A 24,576-nucleotide genomic window follows, 5' to 3' on the forward strand; every position below is an offset into this window, starting at 1 on the left:
AAATTAATGCACAGAAATCTCTGGCATTCCTATATACTAATGATGAAAAATCTGAAAGTGAAATCAAGAAAACACTCCCATTTACCATTGCAACAAAAAGAATAAAATATCTAGGAATAAACCTACCTAAGGATACGAAAGACCTGTATGCAGAAAATTATAAGACACTGATGAAAGAAATTAAAGATGATACAAATAGATGGAGAGATATACCATGTTCTTGGATGGGAAGAATCAACATTGTGAAAATGACTCTACTACCCAAAGCAATCTACAGATTCAATGCAATCCCTATCAAACTACCACTGGCATTTTTCACAGAACTAGAACAAAAAATTTCGCAATTTGTATGGAAACACAAAAGACCCCGAATAGCCAAAGCAATCTTGAGAACGAAAAAAGGAGCTGGAGGAATAAGGCTCCCTGACTTCAGACTATACTACAAAGCAACAGTAATCAAGACAGTATGGTACTGGCACAAAAACAGAAAGATAGATCAGTGGAACAGGATAGAAAGCCCAGAGATAAACCCACGCACATATGGACACCTTATCTTTGATAAAGGAGGCAGGAATGTACAGTGGAGAAAGGACAGTCTCTTCAATAAGTGGTGCTGGGAAAACTGGACAGGTACATGTAAAAGTATGAGATTAGATCACTCCCTGACACCATACACAAAAATAAGCTCAAAATGGATTAAAGACCTAAATGTAAGGCCAGAAACTATCAAACTCTTAAAGGAAAACATAGGAAGAACACTCTATGACATAAATCACAGCAAGATGCTTTCTGACCCACCTCCTAGAGTAATGGAAATAAAAACAAAAATAAAGAAATGGGACCTAATGAAACTTCAAAGCTTTTGCACAGCAAAGGAAACCATAACCAAGACCAAAAGACAACCCTCAGAATGGGAGAAAACATTTGCAAATGAAGCAACTGACAAAGGATTAATCTCTAAAATTTACAAGCAGCTCATGCAGCTCAATAACAAAAAAACAAACAACCCCATCCAAAAATGGGCAGAAGACCGAAATAGACATTTCTCCAAAGAAGATATACAGAATGCCAACAAACACATGAAAGAATGCTCAACATCATTAATCATTAGAGAAATGCAAATCAAAACTACAATGAGATATCATCTCACACCAGTCAGAATGGCCATCATCAAAAAATCAAGAAACAATAAATGCTGGAGAGGGTGTGGAGAAAAGGGGACACTCTTGCACTGCTGGTGGGAATGTGAATTGGTTCAGCCACTGTGGAGAACAGTATGGAGGTTCCTTAAAAAACTACAAATAGAATTACCATATGACCCAGCAATCCCACTACTTGGCATATACCCTGAGAAAACCAAAATTCAAAAAGAGTCATGTACCAAAATGTTCATTGCAGCTCTATTTACAATAGCCAGGACATGGAAACAACCTAAGCGCCCATCATCGGATGAATGGATAAAGAAGATGTGGCACATATACACAATGGAATATTACTCAGCCTTAAAAAGAAATGAAATTGAGCTATTTGTAATGAGATGGATAGAACTAGAGTCTGTCATACAGAGTGAAGTAAGTCAGAAAGAAAAAGACAAATACCGTATGCTAACACATATATATGGAATTTAAGGGAAAAAAATGTCATGAAGAACCTAGGGGTAAGATAGGAATAAAGACGCAGACCTACTGGAGAACGGACTTGAGGATATGGGGAGGGGGAAGGGTGAGTTTTGACAGGGCGAGAGAGAGTCATGGACATATACACACTAACAAACGTAGTAAGGTAGATAGCTGGGGGGAAGCAGCCGCAAGGCACAGGGATATTAGCTCGGTGCTTTGTGACAGCCTGGAAGGGTGGGATGGGGAGAGTGGGAGGGAGGGAGACGCAAGAGGGAAGACATATGGGATCATATGTATATGTATAGCTGATTCACTTTGTTATAAAGCAGAAACTAACACACCATTGTAAAGCAATTATACCCCAATAAAGATGTTTAAAAAAAAAAAAAATCGGGTCTGTTCAAAATCGTGACCTACTAGGCATGACTCTGGACCCCAGGGGTTCTGCGTTCTTACAACTTTTGCAGCCTTACCCGCCCCCCATCATCTACTTGGTGTTTTGCCCTATGAGATGGATCTCAGTAAGACTGAGGAGGTGATTGCTAAGCTGGAGAGTCTTCACTGGCAGCCTCCCAGTCTGGGATTTTCTACTTTTACTGCCGAGACTCTATGCAAACAATGTCCGTGTTGAAGACAGCCTCCTCGGGGGAGGACACCTACTCCACTGGGTTCTGAGGTAAGTGAAAACGAGAAATATAACTAATTACAGATGATTTGGTTTTTCCTCCTCACTTTTTAATGGCAAACTATTTCTCTGAGTGATTGATACAAGAAAACCATGCAGAATGATGTCACTTGAAAATGCATCTCCACGCCTGCCCCTCATCTCCCTGTATAAATATTTTACGTAAGTGCAGTGATGTTCAGAGCACGTGCTCCCTGATTAAAAGAAAAAATCAACATTATATCATTAATGTTTCCTATGTCCTGATAGTCTTCAGATGATCATTATTAGTATAACTTTCCATTTTGATAAGGTATCATAGACCGTAATTTTCTTGATAACGTATAACTGGTCTTTGGTTGTTTCTAAGTTTTTCATTATTGGAGATGTCACACGAACGTGATACCTTAGTTTCTTAGTAAAAGCTGCCGCGGTGGCCCCAAGTCTTACCCAGAATTGCTAACTCAGTTCTTTCTCCTGCGGTTCAGTGAGCAGCACGTTTGTCTCCTTCGATGGGCCTGGCCCCACGTTACCCAGGGGTGACCTTTGAGATGACCCCTTCCCATGGTGGGTTTCCCACATTTTAATAACATGGTCTGTTTGCTCTCCAGTTGAACTCTTTTGTGTAAACCTGTTGTATGAATATGGTGTTTTATTAGTAAAAGTTGATATTCTTTCCAGATTTTTAACTGTTACTTGTCTTATCTGCCATCAGTGGGAGTGGCCAAGACCACCCCAGGCCAGGGCGAGAGGGGTCCTTGCTCCAAAGGGGGCCCTACTCTGGCCTCTGAAGCAGCCATGGCTCAGGAAACCCATGGGGCAAGGGCGTGTGTCCACAGAGCCCCCCACCCTGGAGCTCCCTGCCCCCGGGGCCAGAGCCCACCTAGGGCAGCTCTCACCACTGGAGTGTGCACCCAAGGCCTGGGGTGTCCAGTGGCAGCTAGTGGCAGGAGTGTGGATGGTGCTCGGGTGTGCAGGCCGAGCATCCACACATGTACACGAGGCCTTTGAGGTGCAGTCAGAGCTGGGGGCCAGGCTGGGGAGGGGTGGCTTTGGGACCAGGACTCCCACCCCTGGTGTGTTACATTCTGAAGTTGAACAGGGCTTCCCAATTTGTTATGAAGGTGTGCTTGCCAACATGGGACAGTGGGGCATATTTGACATTTGTTGGTTTGATTTATAACGTGAATATCTGAACGTGGTTGGTGTGCTTCCCTTGGTCTCTTGCCCCGAGCCCTGGACGGTCAGCAGTAGACACGAGAGCCCGAGGGCCCCCATCAGAGCAAGACAACCTTTGAAATTAGAAGGTATTGGTGGTAGCTGTTGAACCACATAAGCTCCAGCATTAATTTTATTTCTACACTTTACTTTGGTGGCACAAGTATCAAGAAAGTCCGCGTTCATAGAGATTAAGTATTTGCACGTGGAACGAGGTTCCAGATGCATTCTGTTATCTAGGGAGACTCTTCCCTACACAGGGATGTGCTTCCTCAGTGAGAAGTGTCGGAAAATAGCCTCTTTGAAGCACAGCTTAGGCATTACTGGTGTTGCAAAGAACTAGACATGTTCCCACTTGGATTGAATGGATTTTCTAATTTACAAGTTTCATTGTAATTAGTTATAAGATATTGATTCTTAGGAAACAGAATGAACACTGTAGACACGTGGACTCCCTTGTTCTGTGAAGCAGTGTGAAAACCGGTAACTGAAGCCTTGACACAGCCAGATGCGGGGGTGCGGGGGGAGGACAGTGGGGGGAGGGGGAGGGGCGCTGCAGCAGGTGTCCCACCCCAACCCCAGTGTCAGGCTGAGAGTGGGAACTTGGAGCGGGCAGGCTGCTGCGCACGGGCTTCTCTGAGGGGACGGCACTTTGCGCCCATCAGCTGCCCGGGTGAACACAGGAGAGCGTTTACCTCTCATGTCTGGCTCCTGGTCCAGGGACTCAGGGTGGCACCGACAGCCCCGGGAGTGGGGAGTGTGGACGTGTGAGTTGCAGCTACATCCTGCGCAGGGCGGGGCGGGTCAGGGGGATGCCACCTGTTTTGCTGATGGTGTTCTGGTTCTGCTTTGCTTCTAGTTCCTTCTCAGCTCTGGAACATTTAGACTGGCTGCCAGTCAGCCACACCTTTTCCAGGGTCTCTGCAATGGCGCTGCACGTGGCCATCTCGACGCTGGTATTGCTGCAGGAGAACGGAGCAGCGGCCATGGGTGTGGGTGTCTTAACAGCTGTTGTTGTGACATTTCACTGTTGCACTGGTTATATTCATCGGCAGCCACCACAGAGTGAAAACGCTGTTCAGAGAAATGATTTAATTAACATATCAACTGCAAGAAAGAATTGGTTGTTTCTGTTCGTAAAAGAGAGACCGAGACTGAAAATTTGGGAATCAGAGCAATTTGACCTCCTACCACTGTCGAAATTCTGCAGTCGCTGCAAATAAAAATGTTATTTATAATTAAAAAAATAGCTGATTTTAAAGTTATTGGACTTGATGGCCTCTAAGCATAGACCTGTCATTGGTTCTTTGATTTTCACATTTCCTCCCTTCTGAACGCATATTACTGAATTCCTATTAGGAAGAAATATTTGAAAATCAATAAGGCCAGTGAGAGGGGGCAGGTGATGTCGATTTAGAAAGCCCCCAACTGAATAGACAGCCTTTCCACAGGGGAAGGTGGGATTGTTTAGCTCTATTCTTGACCCAGGTGTCCTTTCTCTCTTTTTCTCATTAAATATTCATTTTATTGTATTTTGCTGACAAATAAAATTATATATATTTCAAGTGTACAATGTGATGATTTGATATATGCATACGTTGCGAAATGATTACTAAACCAAGTTAATTAAAACGTCCATCACTTCACATGGTTGCCCTTCTCGGGCGATCACGATCTCTGAGTCAATCTCGAGTGTACAATGGGGTGTTACCACCTGTAGTCACAGTGCTGTGCGGGAGGCCTCCAGAACTCAATCCTCTGAAACTGAAGGTCTGTTCCCCAGCCGGGATTCCCGGGTCCCCCACTTCACCACTTCCCCGGAGTTCCCTGTGACTGGGCCTTTTCTGTTGCCCCCTCAGCCTTAATTTCAGGGCACGTGGGGTCACGCAGCAGCAGGTGGGTTTGCGGTGCTGGCACGTAGTGCTCAGCTGATGGCTGTCGAGTCGTGATCTGGACACCTTGAGCTGGGTGTTCAGATGAAGGGCCACCTTGGAATTTATGTGCTTTTAGGTTCGCAGGTGCCAGGCCACACTCACCAGAGGTCATCTGACCTTGGATGTCTCAGATGTGTATTCTGGGGGTGCCACTTCTGCATGGCATGGCTGGGTTGCTTGGGAAGCTTTATGAGTTTTATATCTTGATTTACTCTGTTAGGGGAAACTTTTCCTTTGGTTTAAAATAGTTTTTATAAATACGTTTTTAAAGACTCCACAGAATATATTATGCTATAAATATACCGTAATTTATCCTTTCTTCCCAGTGCTAGACACTGTACTGGTTTTCAATATTTAATCAGTACAAAACCAATGCAATAACATTGTGGTACATGACTTTTCCCTCAGGTACCTTATTAGGTTTCTTGAGATAGATATGTTTAAAATAAAATTACTGGGTCCAATAATGTGAATTTCATATGTTTCTTGAGCTACGTTATCGAATTAACCTCTAGAAATTTGCAGTCATTTATGTCTGGAAGCATGTGCCATGTCACCGCACTATAGCATCCCATACCAGCTTCTGTTTGTTTGCTTTTCCTGTTCGACCGTCCAAATGGCCTTTGGTCTGCATTTGCCTTTCCATTCGAAGTGGAGAAGACATCATTTTCCGAATGACTTTCGACCTGTGACAGTGTTATTTTAAAATTATTATTTATTTGTTTTTATTTTTGGCTGTGTTGGGTCTTTGTTCTGTGCGCGGGCTTTCTCGAGTTGCAGTGAGTGGTGCGCGGGCTTCTCATTGTCGTGGCTTCTCTTGTTGCGGAGCACGGGCTCTAGAGTGCAGGCTCAGTAGTTGTGGCGCACGGGCTTCATTGCTCCACAGCGTGTGGGAATCTTCCTGGGCCAGGGATCGAACCCGTGTCCCCTGCATTGGCAGGCAGATTCTTAACCACTGCGCCACCAGGGAAGCCCGTGTGACAGTGTTATAGCAGCTGACAGTATAAATCATTAGTTGTCTTGCAGAGTCAGGATACAGCCTGTCCTTGAAGGAGCTGGTGTGGGACCCACAGAAGGTTCAGGCTGACCTGAAATCCCTATTTGGTTTTGATGACCTTCACGCAGAACGAATCCTGAATTATTCCGCTGTTTTCCGTGTTATCCCTGCCTCAAAGGCAGTTTGGAAGTAACAGGGCACCTTACTGCTCTCAGCAGCAGTGGGGGAGAAGCCAGGCCCTGAGGCTGGGAGGTTCTGGAGGCCAGTCGGGGGCCAGATGGGGCGGGGGCACGAGAGGACTGCTTTCCAGGCAAAGAGACTCTTGGGGAGCAGAGGTGGAGGTCCTCGGGACAGCTGGGGTCACCAGATTTGAGCCTCACTCTCCAAACTGTGTAATCAGGGCGTCGGGGTCAGACCAGCTGACCCCGTAGACCCTGCTCGCTGCAGCTCCCGAGGTTCGGAGGCCTTCAGCTGACGTCCCTTTAGTCACCTGGCACATCCGTGGACATTTCTGCTTCGTGTGGGGCAGGACGCAAGCATGGCACACCTGTCTCCCTTCCCTGCACAGACTGCCCTGCAAGACCCCCTTCCCACCTCAGGGGGACACCCTGGGTCAGGGTCGAGGTCCTTAATGTCTGGGGAGACCCAGGCCCTCCCTCTGGGCTCGGGGTCTGCACTCAGGGCATGGATTTTGGTCACGTTTCAGGATTCCCACGACCTGGTGCTTCCCCGACAGCACTTTTGGGTGCAGACTGAGGCTTTCCACCTCTGGGCTCCGGGCCAGGGCTCTTGGTCTGGGTTTAGAAGTTGGCTCCCCTCCCCCAATGCACTGCTGACTCCTGGGCTGGCCTGGGGTTTGGAAAGACCCTCCTGCCGGGAAGGTCGTAGCCTTGGCTGCTGTATAAGGAGTTTGATGTCTCTGTCTCACACCTGGTGCAATTTTATTAACCATCTACTTCCTGTTGGGCTTGGAACTGTGACCCTGGCATTTCTCACAGGTGCTTTTGTAGGTGGGATGTGAAACCCCAGTCGGCTGACTTTTTTATTCCAGTTTTCTCCGCACTTTGTGACCTGTCTTCACGTTATTTTTAGGGTATAGTTTGAGTTAAACTATGTAAAACTTGTATCTTAGAAGGGTAACTATTTTGAGATTAGAATTAAAGGAAAACGATCAGGACATACCACGGAATGTCCACAGAGCTCCGTGGACATCATGTATCGCAGGTGTGTCTTCTATGGCTGCTGTAACAAACGACAGCCCAGGAAGGAATCAAGGGGTCTGCATGGCTGTGTGCCTTCTGGAGCCTCCCAGGCAGGCTTCGTTCTCTTGCCTCTTCCAGTTTCTAGAGGCAGCTGCTTTCAGTAGCTGGTGACCCCTTCCCATCCTCAGAACCCGTAATGTCTGGTTGAGTTTTTCTCACAATGCATCACCCTGACTCTCAGGACCATCATAGTTTCCTCAGGTCATTGGACGATCCAGGATAATCTCATCTCAAGTCGGCAGATAGGCACCCATCATTCCATCGGCAACCTCACGGCCTTTCTGCCAGGCGACATGATACATTAACAGGTTCTGGGGATTCACACAGGAGCATCTCTGGGCTCCACCACCTGCCTTCCAACGGCATCAGTGTGGGTCCTCCCAGTCCTGCCGACTCCAGGCCCTGCTGCTCCCGGCCTGCCTGGGGTCTCTGCGTCTGCTGCCCTGGGAGAGGGCGTCTTCCCACTGCGTGTCGTCAGACAGACCGCTCGGGTCCTGAGGGCAGGGACAGGGCTATATTCCTCTGACAGGCCACGTGGTATTGCTGAGTGTTTTGTGTTTTGTTTTTTAATTAAAAAAAAAAAGAAACAATACAGAGACCACGAGGGAGTCTGTGCCTTGATAGTCACAGGGAGTAGCTTTAATCTGGATCCTGAAGGGAACTACAGAGGGAATGAATGGGGCTTCGATGCTTTGTGATCATTGCCGCCAATGGGATTTCTGAAAGATGATGCCACAATCGTAAAACTCTGTAATAGAGGAACATGGTTTCGTCCAACATGAACGGAAGTATTTTTATGGAGCCATATTAGAGAAGTTCATTTACAGAAATAAAGGAGGTTTGGTTTCAAAATATTAAGCAATTTCTGACTCACAGCTCCAATTTGAACCCTTCCAACTTCATCCATCTTTGATAGATAATTAGAAAAGAAGATGTTTTTGGCAAAGCAAATTTGTTAGTCCAAGGTATCAGTTAAACTGGGCCGGCCCATGGTTGCCTTTGGCCCGAGAGTGGAGACAAACAGTATCTGAAACCATCCCCGAGTCCTGGAGAAACAGCAGCTCTCCTGAAAAATGTCATCAACTTATTCCTTAACTCCAAAGGCCTCCCTTCCAGGCAGATTCACACGGACGTTATCACTCTATCACCCTGTTACGACTTCAGTCAAGCAAATGTCGGAGGTTTTTCTTTGGCAAGATTGGGGTGTTATTCGGAGAGAAACATCCCAGGATAAAAGACCCTTGATTTCTTAATATTTTCCGTATCGTTGCCAGATTCCCACAGACAGTTCACTGGGGCGGATGCTGTGTTCAGCCTTGTCCAGCTGCCATGAGGATGAAGAGGAACGGGGTGGGGGGGTCACCCTGCAGACTGCGACCCCAGGTGGTCAGCGGCCAGAAACTACCTGCTCTGCACCACCAGCCAGCTGCGCCTCTGCAAACAGGTGCCGCCCCCCAGCAGACACCTGTGTCGTGGCGTGTCCAGACCGTGCACTTTCCTCCTGCATCTTTCCCTGCTTGATTTTATTTGTTTGTTTATGTATTTATTTATCTTTTGGATTTTTTCCCTGAGTTTGACTTTTTTTAAAAAATAAATTTATTTATTTATTTTTTGTTGTGTTGGGTCTTCATTTCTGTGCGAGAGCTTTCTCTAGTTGTGGCAAGCGGGAGCCACTCTTCATCGCGGTGCACGGGCCTCTCACTGTCACGGCCTCTCCCGCTGTGGAGCACAGGCTCCAGACGCGCAGGCTCTGTAGTTGTGGCTCACGGGCTTAGTTGCTCCGCGGCATGTGGGATCCTCCCAGACCAGGGCTCGAATCCACGTCCCCTGCATTGGCAGGTGGATTTTTAACCACTGTGCCACCAGGGAAGCCCGAGTTTGACGTTTTAAAAAAAAAATTAATTGAAGCATAGCTGATTTACAATATCGTGTTCATTTCAGGTGTGCAGTGCAGTGATTCAGTTATACACACACACACACACACACACACACACACACACACACACGCACACACACACACACACGTATATCTATTCCTTTTCAGCTTCTCTTCCATTATAGGTTCTTACAAAATATTGAGTATAGTTCCCTGTGCTATACAGTAGGTCCTTGTTGGTGATTTTATTTATTTTAATTTAATTTTATACCCTTAACATTGAGATCTACCTTCTCACTGATTTTCAAGTGTCCAACACAGCACTGCTGACACTAGCACAGGCTGTACAGCACAGCCCCAGAGCCAGCATATCTTGCTCACTGAAGCGTTACAGGGGCCAGCCCATTCATTCTGCGCCCCCGCCGCGACATTCACTCTCTGACTTCACGTCCTTCCCGGGGAGAAGCGTGAGGACCCCGCAGGCTGGACACCAGGTGCACCTTCTCCACGTGCATCTGCCGGCCTCGGCTCGCTGGGCACTCAACACAGCCGGCACCAGAGAGGCCCTCTTTATTGATTTATTTTTAATTTTTATTGAAGTATAGTTGATTTACAATGTTGTGTTAATTTCTGCTGGACAGCTAGGTGATTCAGTTCTACATATATATATATACATATATATATTCATTTTCATCTTCTTTTCCATTATGGTTTATCACAGGATATTGAATATAGTTCCCTGTGCTCTACAGCAGGACCCTGTTGTTTATCCATCCTATATGCCGTCGTCATAAAGTCCCTCTTGGACTTAAACATCACCTGGCAATTGCAAGAACCATAATCTATTTTTGGCATGTGCGATTTCCATCGGGCTCCTTTGACGCCCTCCTTGGGCGTTTGGTGCAGGGATTCGGTACCCCTGGGCACTGGGTGCTGAAGGGCCTGCCTCTTCACTCTGGTTTCGATAAGCCCTTTGCTTGAATAGTGACTGTAACATAAAGGGAAACTGTCTTCCCAGGATCGCTGGTGTGTGCGGAGTGCCAGAGTGCTCACACAGCCAGTGGCCTCAGAAACTGCGGGACCCTGGCTGGTTCACAGCTTTCTGCTTTGGGGGAGGCCAGGGAGAGGTGTGAGGTAGAGGCCTGTTACCACCCACCCACCCCCCCGTTCACTTTACTGGGCACTGCATTTCCCATCACATGTTTTCTCAAAGAGCACACCTCTGTACCTTTTTTCCTAATATGTCTCACCGGTAAAGGTTAAACTCTCAAATAACGGATAAACGTCCTTAAAAAAAAAAAATACAGGTCTGGCTGTCCACTTGGAGGCACTCAGTTTATCTGGTGCTAAATGATCAGGGGACAGCATCGAGCTGACCAGCAGCAGCACGGTCAGTGGAAGCCCTGGCCGTGCGTATTGTCCGGGTGGTGAGCTCGTGGTGACATGAAATCTGTTCAGGGCACATCCCTGTTCACCCTGCATCCCCCGCTCTCTCAGTTTGGGCAGGAAGGACCTGTTTTGGTACAATGTTGACAATCCACAATATGAATTGCCTTTAGTATCCCCAAGTTCGTGACATGAAATGGTACTTAGTAACTATGTATTAATTATGATAGAATTCTAAGGCATGTGAATATACTTATGCTATCCCATGTCAGTTTAGTTTTTAAGGTATATTTCACTTGTTTGGAAACGTATGTTATCACTTTTTCTTTTGAAAATGGGAAGGGGGGAAGGAAAGAGAGAAATCGGACCAACAAAAAAGTTGCATGCACCCATTGTTGCAATTTGTAATCTTTAATTTCTGAGTAGAAATTAAAGCATAATACCATTGTCAACAGGTGTCTCAACCTGCCAACCACATAAAATTGGGCCGTCTGTCACCTAGAATAGTTTGTTACTATTTCTTAACCAGACACTATTATTTCCAGTATTTTATTGTTGATAACAATGTCCTTGCTTCTCAGTGTGCAGGTGTTTGACCAGTGGCAGGAGGGCAGCCTCTTCCAGACGATCCTGGCGGGGACTGGCCACGGGCTGGAGGCTCTGGGGACTCAGTCTGGGGAAGGGAGCCAGGCCTGGACGGTGGCGGGAGCTTTGCAGGCTGCCCTTCTCCTCCTGAACGACAGTGTGGCAGTCGACGGCCCCCAAGGCAGCCACACACCTACCAGGATGTAAGGCACATTTCCTGGTGGATTAGGCTAGGCAACCCTGATTTTAAAGTGTGCATGACAAGACTGTTACGAAGGCATTCCAGGTAGCCCCGGTTAGACAACAAACTGCTAGTTATTAGCAACTGGAAAATGCAAGGCTTGCGTTGTGGACCCTGGTAGGACTGTTTGCAGCAATCTGGATGCCTGTCCAGATGTTGAAAAGCAATCGAATGAGGGCACGATGTTTGAGAGGGTTTTCAGATTGTGGACCTTAGGTCTTAACGTCTTTGACATTCATTTAAAAATGAAGAAAGACAGTTTAAAGGTCCTTTCCTGTAAGGAACTACTTGTTTTCCTATTTATTTAAACTTTTTGTGTAGTTGAAATGTTTACATAGGGTCCAGAAATATGTGAGAAGTAGGAAAGGTGGGACGTGTGTTTTTATTTTTAAGGTAGAGAGACTGACTCACACACACCATGCAGTCTAGTGCACACGGGGTCTGTTTCTTCGGTAGGTGCGGCTGTTTGAAGTAACTTGATGAATCTTAGTAAACTCCTGAAGGTAAGGCTTTCCTTGGAAGAGGACAATAAGATTTCTTCATATTGTCACAAAAGGTTCATTTCAAACTGTGTGTCATAGAAAGTATTGCTCCCCGTACGGTGTGGAGAGGGAGTTGTGATGTGCGAATTGTACGGCGCTGTACGTATGTCTTTTTCAGGCTCAGCAGCCATGGCTCACGGGCCCAGCCGCTCCGCGGCATGTGGGATCTTCCCGGACCGGGGCCCGAACCCGTGTCCCCTGCATCGGCAGATGGACTTTCAACCACTGCGCCACCAGGGAAGCCCGGTATGGGGTTTTTAACGACACACCTAACAAGTGGTAACTGAAAACACTGCCGACCCTTTTTCTTTTTCTGAAAGCCAGTTAGGAAGCAGGGCGTTGCTTTTGAAGAGATTGCCCGGGGCACATGGGGACTGTGGCGGGGGAGGCAGTGCGGCTCCCTGCGGGCCGAGGGCGCTGAGGAGGGGTTGCGGGCAGCCGGCCACGGACGTCTGCAGGATTAGCTGGAGAAAGGACGGGGTACACTGTTCTGTCACATGAGAGCTGCACGTGGAGCACAGCGCAGGGGGCCGGGCGTGGGCGTCGAAGGCTTCCCTGCTTCGTTACCCGTTTTGAAGCTGTTTGAAAGTAACATCTCTGTTACTTAACACACAGTAGTAGAGACGCCACGCTAGGTCGCCCTGGACCATCCTACACGCCTCCAGCACGTCGTGGCCCTTCCGCCCTGGGTCCCGCTGGGGCCCCCATAGACCAGGAGCCCCGGGGACCCTCCCCGTCTCTTGGCTCCTTGGGGATCAGAGGCCTCAGTGGCCACATCCTGCTCTAAGTACCTACCGAAGCCACTCGCAGGTATCCTTCTCCCGATCCTGACCCAGAGTTGCAGGGACGTGACCCGCCTCCGGTCATCCCGCCCGGCCCCATTCAGGGGGCCGGAGTCTGGTCGGAGGCGGGCAGCCTGCACTCGGCCACACGCCGTCTGGACACTGAAGCGCTCTTGAAACACGCTTCCGTATAAAATATTTTCTAGTAACCGCAGGTTTCATGGCAAATATATATATATATATATATATATATATATATATATATATATATACACACATTTATTTATTTATTTATTTATTTGTTTATTTTTGACTGCGTTGGGTCTTTGTTGCACGCGGGCTTTCTCTAGTTGCGGCGAGCGGGGGCTATTCTTCATTGCGGTGCACGGGCTTCTCATTGCGGTGGCTTCTCTTGCTGTGGAGCATGGGCTCTAGGCACGTGAGCTTCAGTAGTTGTGCTCATGGGCTCAGTACTTGTGGCATGCGGGCTCAGTAGTTGTGGCTCACGGGCTTAGTTGCTCTGCAACATGTGGGATCTTCCCGGACCAGGGCTCAAACCCGTGTCCCCTGCACTGGCAGGTGGATTCTTAACCCCTGCACCACCAGGGAAGTCCAAGAGCTCCAACTTGATTTCTTCCAAATAGCCACAGATTGTCAGATGTTTCCAAAAGATTGGTTAAACCCTCCATTACTCACCCACACCACCACTGACTCAAGTTACTTTCATCTTTGTGTTCTGAATTCCTATTTACATTTGGATCCATTTCTGGATTTCTCTGTTCTGTCCCCTCCTCTCTCTACCTTGGGGTCATATCATGAACCATAATCATGGCAAATATTTTTAAAACTCACCTGGAGCTTTATCCTAACCCTCGCCTCTTCTACCCACTACTTGGGATATACGTTTCTGTTTTGGGGTAAAGAGAGTGTTTAATCCATATTCAGTACCTGAAGGAATCCCCAAATCAGAGAATTCGAGCGATACGACCTGTCAAGAACCTGGTTATCTGTGTACGTGGGGAAAGTGGGACTTTGGTCTGTGAAGTCCCAAAGCCGTGGGGTATTTTCCTGTGAGTGGAAGTTTTGTTTCCCAAGGAGGCATACTGAACTGCTTCCCGTTACGTTTCATTTATTTATTTCTGCCCTCAGATTACTGCCCCTGCAGAAACTGCAGCGCCTCCTTTGGGAGCTGCCCCCGTGGCCGGCCCTGACGAGACTGCTCCAGCTCGACGGGGCTCTCAGGAGTGTGGCGGCCCAGAATCTACACCTTGTCCGAGGTAAACCAGCTCCAGGGTTATTTGTCCCCAACTCAAATCATGGCGAGCATGGGAGCGGCTGGAAGGCAGGCTCGAAGCCGCCCGTCAGCTTTGGAAGTGAGGTATGGGCGTGCATACATATTTGTGCTTGTCGATGGTGCCCAGGGATGTCTCAAATCCAGCACATCCTGGCTGCACGAGTAGCGTGTCATAGTGGGGACCACATCCTGCTGTTCCCGTCAGCCGGCCTGCGGCCTGGACAGGCTTTTCTCTGCCGTCCCATCCACACCCCGTCCTCTGCCCACTCCTTGCCCCTCGGCATCTGTGGGGATAGCAGGTCCCCCTCGTCTGCCCTGACGCCCTTCCTTGACTGCGGTCCCGGGCGGTGGCCGTCTGCACTCTGCTGCTTCTCACGGTGGACGGAGGAAGTGAGACGGCTGATGGAGCAGCCGCCTGAGGCTCGTGTGTCTGCAGAAAGAGGGGCCGGAGTTGGGTGACTTTGTCAGGCCCCCCCCTCGGGGGGACGTGAAGTGTCTGATAGCAGGTCCAGAGGCTGACTGGCCGGCTGCCAGGATTCAGCCTCTCGATTGACAGCCACGTGAGGGAGGGGTCGGGCATGGAGCAGCTGGCAGGGGGTGAATGGTAACCCATCTGTCTGTCCATCCTACAGAAATCCTCATTCGCCTGGAGACATTTTCCAAGGACTCTGGACCCGCTGGGCCTGGCCAGTCAAAACTGGAAAAGGACGTGCTTTTTGGGGAGTTAAATCAGGTAAATCCTAGCAAAGAATCACAAGTAAGCACCTGGGATAGCACATTCCAGACGCTCAGGCAGTATTTCCTTTTGCTCTTGTTATGAATGGTGCTAGTGTAATAAAGAGCAGTGTTTGAAGCACTTTGCTTTCTTTTAAAGCTCTGGTTTCTGTTTGCGGGGCTCTGGCTCTCAGAAAGCTATGTCAGCCCCTCTCCGTGTGGCCCCTCAGGCTCTCGTTCGTCTTTTAGCTGCGGTTGAAGAAGAACGCCACTGTTCTGTACCTGAACGGACGCTTGTCCCAGACGGAAGCTCCCCTGCCTCCCGGGACCACCCGAGGGGCGGGGCTGTGGTCACCACTCCTCCAGTGAGGCCAGTGCTTTACATGAGCTGCTTGAGTCACTGGAGGATGTGGTGAGTATCCACTGTCTGGTCTCTTCCGGGCACTGGGGGCTCATTTCTGAGGTAGATTCGATTCACCAAAGATGCTCACACTGGAGCCTCAGTCTTACAAGACAGCTGCCCCTGGGCGCCCCCTCCTGTGAGGCCACCTTAAGAGGCTGTGTGCCACCCACATGGCCAGAATCTGCTTGGTGTTAAATGAGCCTCCCCAAGGGCACCCAGAATGTTTCCCCAGGTCGCATCTGATTCCCTGTGTCCAGGTTCCCCATCCTGCTCCATTTCTAGCTGCAGAGGCTACAACAGGAGGAGGCATGTCTGGTGGGCAGTCGGCTTGGGGCTGAGCTGTAGCTTCCAGGGGCCGGAGGCCTGGGGGGGGCGTGGTCTCCCCACGTGCCCCCCAGCCCCCCAGTGTAGGGCTGCAGGGTGTCGAGAATTAGTGCAAAGGATCATGTCCACTGTTGCCTGCACTTCTCTTACTGAGCACTAAACATATTGACGTTCACCTTTTCGTAGTTCATTTCATTTTCAGTATTACCTGTTTCATGTTTATCATCTTCTTCCTTATAAACCATGAAATAAGATCAATGGAACGATGAAACTAGTGAACTATGAACTGTGCCAGTTAGGGCAGTGGTGTGTCAAGCCAGTCAGCGTTTTCTCAGCACATTTGCTCTGTGCGTATTCATGCGCAGAAGGGTTCGTGCTGCCCCGGCCGAGGAGGGTGGAAAAGCTTGGGTCCTCAGAGGGCGGCATCTGGGAATCTTCCCAGATGAGAGCATGAGCCCTTAAGGAGGCGGGTAACTTGAAGCAAGGAGAACTCGGGAGGGCGCCGGGCAGAGGGAAAGCGTGTGCAGGTAGGAAAACCATCGCCTGCTGGCACGGTTGCTTTTCTTTTCTTTCTGGGTACGCGGGCCTCTCACTGTTGTGGCCTCTCCCGTTGCGGAGCACAGGCTCCAGATGCGCAGGCTCAGCAGCCATGGCTCATGGGCCCAGCCGCTCCGCGGCATGTGGGATCTTCCCGGACCGGGGCACGAACCCACGTTCCCTGCATCAGCAGGTGGACTCTCAACCACTGCGCCACCAGGGAAGCCCTGGCACGGTTGCTTTTGTGCTCTTGGTTTGTAAGCTCTCTCCTGACAGAAAGCCACCCGAGTTTCTCTGTATCTATGAAGCCTCTGTCACGGCGCAGTTATGTTTCTGTATTATGTGCAGGGTAGGTATCCTTTCTGCTGGGCCTTAGGTTGTTTATCACCAAGGGATGACCCCGCAGCTCGGCGGGTAGTTCTGCTGGTTCTAGCAGACCCCTCCCTCGTAGCTGCGGGACTCTGGGTACGCAACTAGGGCACCGGGAGCAGGGGCGGTGCGGAGCTGGTCCCGTCTCCTCCAAGCCCCAGGGTCTCTCCATCCTTGTGGCCTGTCTGTGTGGTCCCCCAGCAGCCCGGGGATCCCAGGCGAGAGAGGGGTTGGGAGCTGCTCCTCAGAAAGGGGCTGTGTCCCTCCTTCTGCACCGTGTTGGTTAACAGGGGCCCCAGCCCAGCCTTGATGAGCCATGGGGTGCGGTTACAGGGTCGTGGTGCTGGGACGTCTGCCCCACTGGGGTCAGGTGGGGGACAGGCCAACACAGACGGGCTTGATGCCTGGGTGCTCTCTGCTTTGTGGCTGTCTGAGGCTGTATGTGGGGTCTGTTCACCTGAACAAAGACTCAAGTCCAGGACCAGGACCAGGACCAGGTGGTCCCAGCCGTACGGGGCACAGTTCAAAGGGACCCCCAGCTGAGTAAGAATGGGTAGAGGCTGCATCACAGATGCCCACAGCTTCATTGCTTTATGTACCACAAGCAATGTTCTCTCTGCCTTTTAAGGGTCATCATTTGCAAGAGGTCATTACTAGGCCCACAAATATGCCAGTTTCAACATGGGAATTACATGCCCTGGTTTCCCATGTGTTCCACGGGCTCTGTCCCATGGGGTCATAGCATCTCCTTGGAACACCTGTGTCTTGGACCTCTAGGGGGTTTGGGGCTGGGGATGGGATTTCCTGTTCCTTTTCTGTGCTCATGTCCACCTAACACTCCTTCCTTCATTCCTCCTCAAACTTGTCTTAGGGGCTGCCAGAGACCCTCTCTCTCTGGCTCTTGGTATCAGACTCACCACCCACGAGAGGGGTCCCTGCATTTGCTGTGGTTACACTGCCAGGCTCAGCGTCCTGTTCAGCAGTGCTGGGTCTGTGTTGGCTTCTCCAGTGGGCTGGCTGTGTTCTCTTGAGTTGGGTGCTCATCCTACATGTTAACTTTCTGCTTTACCACCTTGCCCTCCTTTTGTTAATCACTTATTTCTGCCCGGTTTTACCATTTCCAGAAATACAGGCTACAAACTGTTACATTCATCGTCAGCAAGGGGCTCAGGTTCGGAAGTCCCAATAATCACACACATTTGCTGTGTTTTGAGGGAACTGCTTTATTCAATCCATGTGGCAGCCTGTAAGTTGGGTACAACTTCATTTTCAGACGAGAATACTGGAGCTCGAGGAGATAGTATTCTTGGAGTAGGTCACGAAACTGCTAAGTGTCCAATCCGGGAAGGCTCGCTGTGGAGCCTGTGAGCTTGACCACCCTCTTCCCTTTGGACGGATCCTTGCTAGGGGCTTAACTCTGCCCAAACACGCTCCATTGCAGAAATATGACTGACTCCTCTTGACAAAGAACTGAGTTTTGTTGTTTTCTACTGCACATTTATTTTCTATTTCACTAATTTCCCTTTTAGTCTTTATTTCCTTCCTTCTAGTAAACTTAGTTTGATGTTCTTTTTCTAGATTCTTTTTTTTTTATTAGACATCTTTATTGGGGTATAATTGCTTTATTTCTAGATTCTTGATTTTCAGATTTTCTTCTTTTCTAACATATACTTTCAGGGCTATACATTTTTCTGTACGCAAAGCTCCGTACATATTCCACACATTTTGATACGTTGTGTTTTACGTTAGACTCACAGATCTTTCTATATTGAACTTACTTATATTTTAAGATTTTGGGTAGGGAGTATAGTGTAAAGCAATTTTGATTACCACTCGGAGACATGGGTAGTTACCACTGGGGGGATGAGCAATAACCGAGGGAAATTCGTGGGCTCTGGGCCCTTTACTGCCTGTGTTGGATGAGTACACAGACCTGATTCACTTACATCCTTGCTACTCAGTGTGGTCCCTGAAACAGTGGCATCAGCACCATCTGGGAGCCTCCTAGAAATACAGAACCTTGGCCCCATCTCAGACCTATGGAGTCAGAGTGTGAATTTCAGGACGACACCCAGGTGGTCTATGAGCATGTGGAAGTGTGAGGAGCTCTGGGTTACACGCACAACTAACCTGTTAGTCAGCATTTAACTCTCGGTTATACGTTCTGTATTTTCCCTTCCTCCTGTAGAAAACAAAACCAACTGCACATGATAAGAACTTGTTATTTATCTATAACAGAAACACGAATTACGTTTTCTAGTAACTGGATTCTGCTCTAAGTACTTAAATCATGGACTGCAGTGAGTTTTGCAGGCAGATGGAGCTGGGAGCAGACCCTGCTTCTGATGCAGATTTTACTGAGTGGGTTACTGGCCTCCCATTGCGATCAGTTTTCTCCTTGGTGACATAGAAATTATATGGCCTACTGTACAGGGTTCTTATTAAGTAAGCTAATGTACGTGAAATTCCTAGTGCAGTACTTTTGGGCAGTTTCCATAGACACTAATTCCTTTTTCTCCCCACAGAAATGATTCCAGAATAATAATGTACCACAAGGAATGGCCACGGAATTCACTGTGGTGGATTATGTTTCTTTTTTTGTTTAAAAAAGTTATTCCAAGTGGCTTGGTTTTCTGGTAGCATTAGCTTTAAAAATATCTGATATTAATCACACACATCTGCGCTAGTTTTCAAGATTGTTGCCACATTTTCCCCCCTTAAACACTTATAAAATTATATATACATAAGTCAGTCTATTGCAGCAGGAACTCAGTGAAGTATAAAAAGTGCAAGTTTTATGTAATTTTGCCTCTGAAATGGGTGCTGGAGAGGTTAAATTACTTGTTTTAAATTAGAAGGATTTCTTTCTTTAAAAAAACCAGCTTTATTGAAATATAATTGATGCATGCAACAAATCACCTGTGTTTAAAGTGTACGATCTGTTAGGTTCTGATGTGTGTATCTGTGAAGCTGTCATTACAGTTGAGACAGGGAACGTGTCCACCTGTCCCCAAAGTGTCCTCTTGCTCCCCTGTAATCCCCCCTCCTGTGAATCCAGCCCCTGCTCCGGTCCCCAGGTAACCACTGATTTGCCCTCAGTCATCATCAGTTAGTTTTTTCCTTTTCTAGAAATTTATATAAATGGAATTACATAGTATGTTCTATGACATCTTTTACTTCGTGTAATTAATTAGTTTCAGCTTCACTCATGAGGCAGTGTGATTGCTGAGAGCTATTCTGCTGCGTGGATGTATCACAGATTGTTTACTCATTCACATGACTCACAGTTTGGGATGTTTCCTGTTTTGGGCTATTGCAAATAAACCTGCGAGGAACATTTATATACAATTTTTAATGGAAATATGTTTTCTTTTCTCTAGAAGTAAAATGGCTAGATTATATGGCACATGCATGTGTAACTTTTTAAGAAACTGACAAACTGTTTTTCAAAGTTGTACCATTTTACAGTTTCAACCAGAGCCCCTTCTGCCAGAGGGTTCTGATTCCTCCACTTGGTATGGTCGGTTTAGAAAATTTTAGCCATTCTAATAGGTGTGGTATCTCGTAATGGATTTCATTTGCATTTATGAGTAGTGATTTGAACATATATCTTTTCATGCGCTTATATATCGTCTGTGTATCTTTAGTCATGAATTGTGTATTCAAATCTTTCCCCCACTTTAAAAATTGGGCTGTGTGTTTCTTTATCACTGAGTTTAAAATTTCCTTGTAAAGCAAGATAGAAGCCCTTTATCAGATACGTGCTTTGCGAATATTTTCTCCTGGTCTCAAGCTTGTCTTTCCATCTTTCTCAACAGTGTCATTCAGGAGCAAAAGATTTAATTTTGATCAAGGTCTATATATCTTTTTTTTTTTCCAGTGGATCATGGTTTTGGTAATATAGCTGAGAAATCTTTGCTAACTCTTGAGGTCACAAAGATTTTCACCTGTGTTTTCTTCTAGAAGGTTAATAGCTTTAGGTTTTAAAGTAGATCTGTGATGCGTTCTGAGTTAATTTTTGCATATGATGTAGGTGCATATCAGATTTTATTATTTTATCTTTTGCATAGGGAGATCTAATTGCTCCGGAATAATTTGTTGTGAAGATAATCCTTTCTCCACTGATTACCTTTGTACTTCTGTTAAATAAGTTGTGCATATATGTGGGTCATTTTCTTCACTGTTTACTCTGTCCCAGTGATCTCTTTGTTGATCTTTACACCAGTATCATCTGATCTTGATTATTATCGTTTTATGGTAAGTCCTAAAGTCAAGTAGTGTAAGCCTTCCAACTTTCTTCTTCTAAAAAAATTTTTTTAGCTATTCTAGGTCATTTGCATTATCATATGAATTTTAGAATCTGCTTGTCAATGTCTCAAAATTCTGCTGGAATTTTAACCAGGACTGAGCTGAATCTATAGATAAATTTAGGGAGAGTGACTTTTTTTCTGGTAATAATGAGTCTTCTGACTCATGAACATAGTATATCTCTCTAGTTATTTATGTGTTCTTTATTTCCTCTTAACAACTTGTAGTTTTCACTGTAGAAATTTAAATATTTCTATGCTATTGAAATGCTAGCGAAGTATATATATAAATAAAATGTTAAAACAACCTTGCATAACTGGGATAAATCCCAGTTGGTAAGATATATCTCTTTTTCATATGTTACTGGATTCAACTTGCTAAAATTTTGTTTAACATTTTACATTTGTGCTATGAGGGATATTAGACTGTAGTTTTCCTTTCTTTTAACATCTGTGTCTTATTTTGTTATCAGGGTAATCCTGGCCTCATGAGTTGAAGAGTACTTTCTCCTTTTCAGTTTTTTTAGAAGAGTTTGTGTTGAATTGGTATTGTTTCTCCCTCACACATTTGGTAGAATTCACTAGTGAAGCCATCTGCGCCTTTAGTTTTCTTTTTGGGAAGATTTTTAACTACAAATTCAATTTATTTAAAGGATATAGGGCTATGCAGATTATCTATTTCTTCTTAAATGAGCTTCGGTAGATTGTGTCTTTCAAGGAATTTTTCTCTCTCATCTGAATTGTCTAATTTAGTGTCATCCGTATCTCATAATACAGCTGACCCTTGAACCACATGGGTTTGCCCTGCGCTGGTCCGCTTGCGTGTGGATGTTTTTCAGGAGTAAATACTACAGCACTTGTGCCATCTCTTGTTGGTTGAATCTACAGATGCAGAACCGCAGGTATGGGGGATGTGATTTGGAGGGCTGACCGTACGTTATAAGAGGATTTTTTACTGCATGGAGGGTTGGCATCCCTGACCCCCACGTTATTCTCTTAATATTACAGAATCTGTATAGTCTTTACCTCTCTCATACATGATATCAGTGATGTGTGCCTTTCTTTCTTCGTGATCACTCTGCAGAGAGGTTTGTCAGTGCTATTGATCTCAAAGAAGTAGCCTTTGGTTTTGTTCATTTTCCCCTAATGTTTTTCTTTTTCCTATTTCCTTAGTTTCCACTTTTATTATTTTCTTTCTTCTACTTACTGTGGGTTTAACTGACTCTGCATTTCTAGTTTCTTAACTTGGAAGTTGACTTGGAAGTTGAAGTCTCTGAGACCCTTACTCATTTCCCATATAGGTACTTAATTTCTCCCTAAGTACTGTTTTTTTTTAGTGGCATCTCACAAATATTGGCATATTGTACTTTCATCTAATTTTAAAGTACTTTTTAATTTACCTTTTGATTTCTTTTTTGATCTACGAGCTGTTTAGTTCCCAAATATTTGTGATTTTCCAGTTATATTTAGTTATTGATTTCTAATTGAATTAGTCAATGAACATTCTTTGTATGACTTTAATCTTATTAAATTTATTGAGACTTTTTTATAGCCTAGAATATGGTCGCCTTGGAAAATGTGCCATTGCTTTTGAGAAGAATGTGTACGATATTGTTGTTGGGTGGGGCATTCTTCAAACATCAGTTAGATCAAGAAATCTGTATCCTTACTGATATTTATCTTCCTGTTCTAGCAATTATTTGGAGAGGGGTATTGAAATCTCCAGCTATAACTGTGGATTTGTCTATTTATCCTGTATTTCATCAGTTTTTGTGTCGTGGTTTTTTTTTTTTAAATATTTATTTATTTGGCTGTGTTGGGATCTTTGTCACAGCATGCAGGATCCTTCTTTGCAGCGCCTGGGCTTCAGAGTTGTGGCGCACGGGCTTACTCGCCCCACGGCATGTGGGATCTTAGTTCTTTGACCAGGGGTCAAACCTGCGTCCCCTTCACTGGAAGGCAGATTCTTAACCATGGGACCACCAGGGAAGTCCCTGTGTCATGTGTTTTGAAACTCTGTTATAATGTGCGTAAAGATTAAGAATTGTTATGCCTTCTCAATTAATTGATGCTTTTATGATTATGAAATAATAATGATATTATCATCTGGAATCTACTTCACCTGAAAGCTTCCTTTTGATTAATGTAGTGTGGTATGTCGTCTTTTACATCTTTTTACTTTTAAGTTATTTATGTCTTTTATTTCAAGTACATTTTGTACATGCAACATATAATTGGTTCTTGTTTTATCTGACCTGACAAGTTTTGCATTTTTGTTGGGTTATTTAAACTATAGAGTATAGGGCTTCCCTGGTGGCGCAGTGGTTGAGAATCTGCCTGCCAAGGCAGGGGACACAGGTTTGAGCCCTGGTCCAGAAAGATCCCACATGCCGCAGAGCAGCTAAGCCCATGAGCCACAACTACTGAACCAGCACTCTAGAGCCATCGAGGCACAACTACTGAGGCCTGCGTGCCTAGAACCCGTGCTCTGCAACAACAGAAGCCACTGCAATGAGAAGCCTGCGCACCACAACGGAGAGTAACCCCCGCTCTCCACAACTAGAGAGAAGCCCACATGCAGCAACGAAGACCCAATGCAGCCAAAAATAGAAATAAATCAATAAATTAATTTAAACAAAAACAAACAAACAAAACTATGCAGTATAAACTAAATAGTATAAACTGTTTTATGTGATTAATGCTCTTCTCTAGTAATTCTACCTGAATTCTGTCAGTTCTGGGTAAGCTCTGATTGATTAATTTGTTTCCTAGCTATGGGTCACATTTTCCTGCTTTTGTGCACACCTGGCAATTTTTGATTGAATGCCAAATGTTACGAATTTAGCCTTGTTTTGTGATTGCTACGTTGTTTTCCTACGTTATCGAAAACATTGCTTGAAACAGTTTGATCCTTTAGGGTCTTGCTTTTAAGATTTGTTAGGCGGGGCTGGAGCAGTGCTCAGAGGTTGTAAATATTCCCCGTCACTGAGTCAAGACCTTTTTGGCATCTTCTCCTCGATGTCTAACAAATCATGGATTGCTCTAGTCTGGATAACAGGAACAAAGTTTGTTCCTGGCCCTGCGTGATCACTAGCCCCTTATCTTTAATTTTGGGTGGTTCTTTCCCTGGTCTCAGGGAGCTCCTTCTCATGCATGGCGCATTTGTCCTCAGCAGACAGCAGATGCCTCCCTGGGCGGCTACTCTGTCCTGTGAACCCCTCCTGTCTTTCGGACTCTAAACCCCCTCCCTTCAACTCAGGAAGCCTACCAGACTCCAGCTCTGCCTTCTGAGTCACGGGGGGGAAGGCCTCACCTTGTTCATTTTCTGCCGTTTGTTCATGGGTCTCTGTCCTACACTCCTTGACGGTCAGTGGCACTTCATCTTGGCCAGAAGCGGAAGTCAAATCAGAAGGACTTCTAATCCTCTCTTGTTATATTTTCAACCATGTTAACTGAAACACTGTAGCATTTCTCACTTTACTAGACTTGACTTTTATACTCAACTCGAAATCAATATATGAA

The 24,576-nt window shown here is 46.3% G+C and overlaps 1 pseudogene; it reads left to right on the top strand.

Annotated features, from left to right (window-relative positions):
• Positions 1-6,625, top strand: part of LOC136128510 (ATP-binding cassette sub-family A member 13-like) — a 47,220-nt pseudogene extending 40,595 nt beyond the window's left edge.
• The last annotated feature ends 17,951 nt before the right edge of the window (positions 6,626-24,576 follow it).

This window comes from Phocoena phocoena, chromosome 9 (genome assembly GCF_963924675.1).
Source record: "Phocoena phocoena chromosome 9, mPhoPho1.1, whole genome shotgun sequence".
Classification (NCBI taxonomy): domain Eukaryota; kingdom Metazoa; phylum Chordata; class Mammalia; order Artiodactyla; family Phocoenidae; genus Phocoena; species Phocoena phocoena.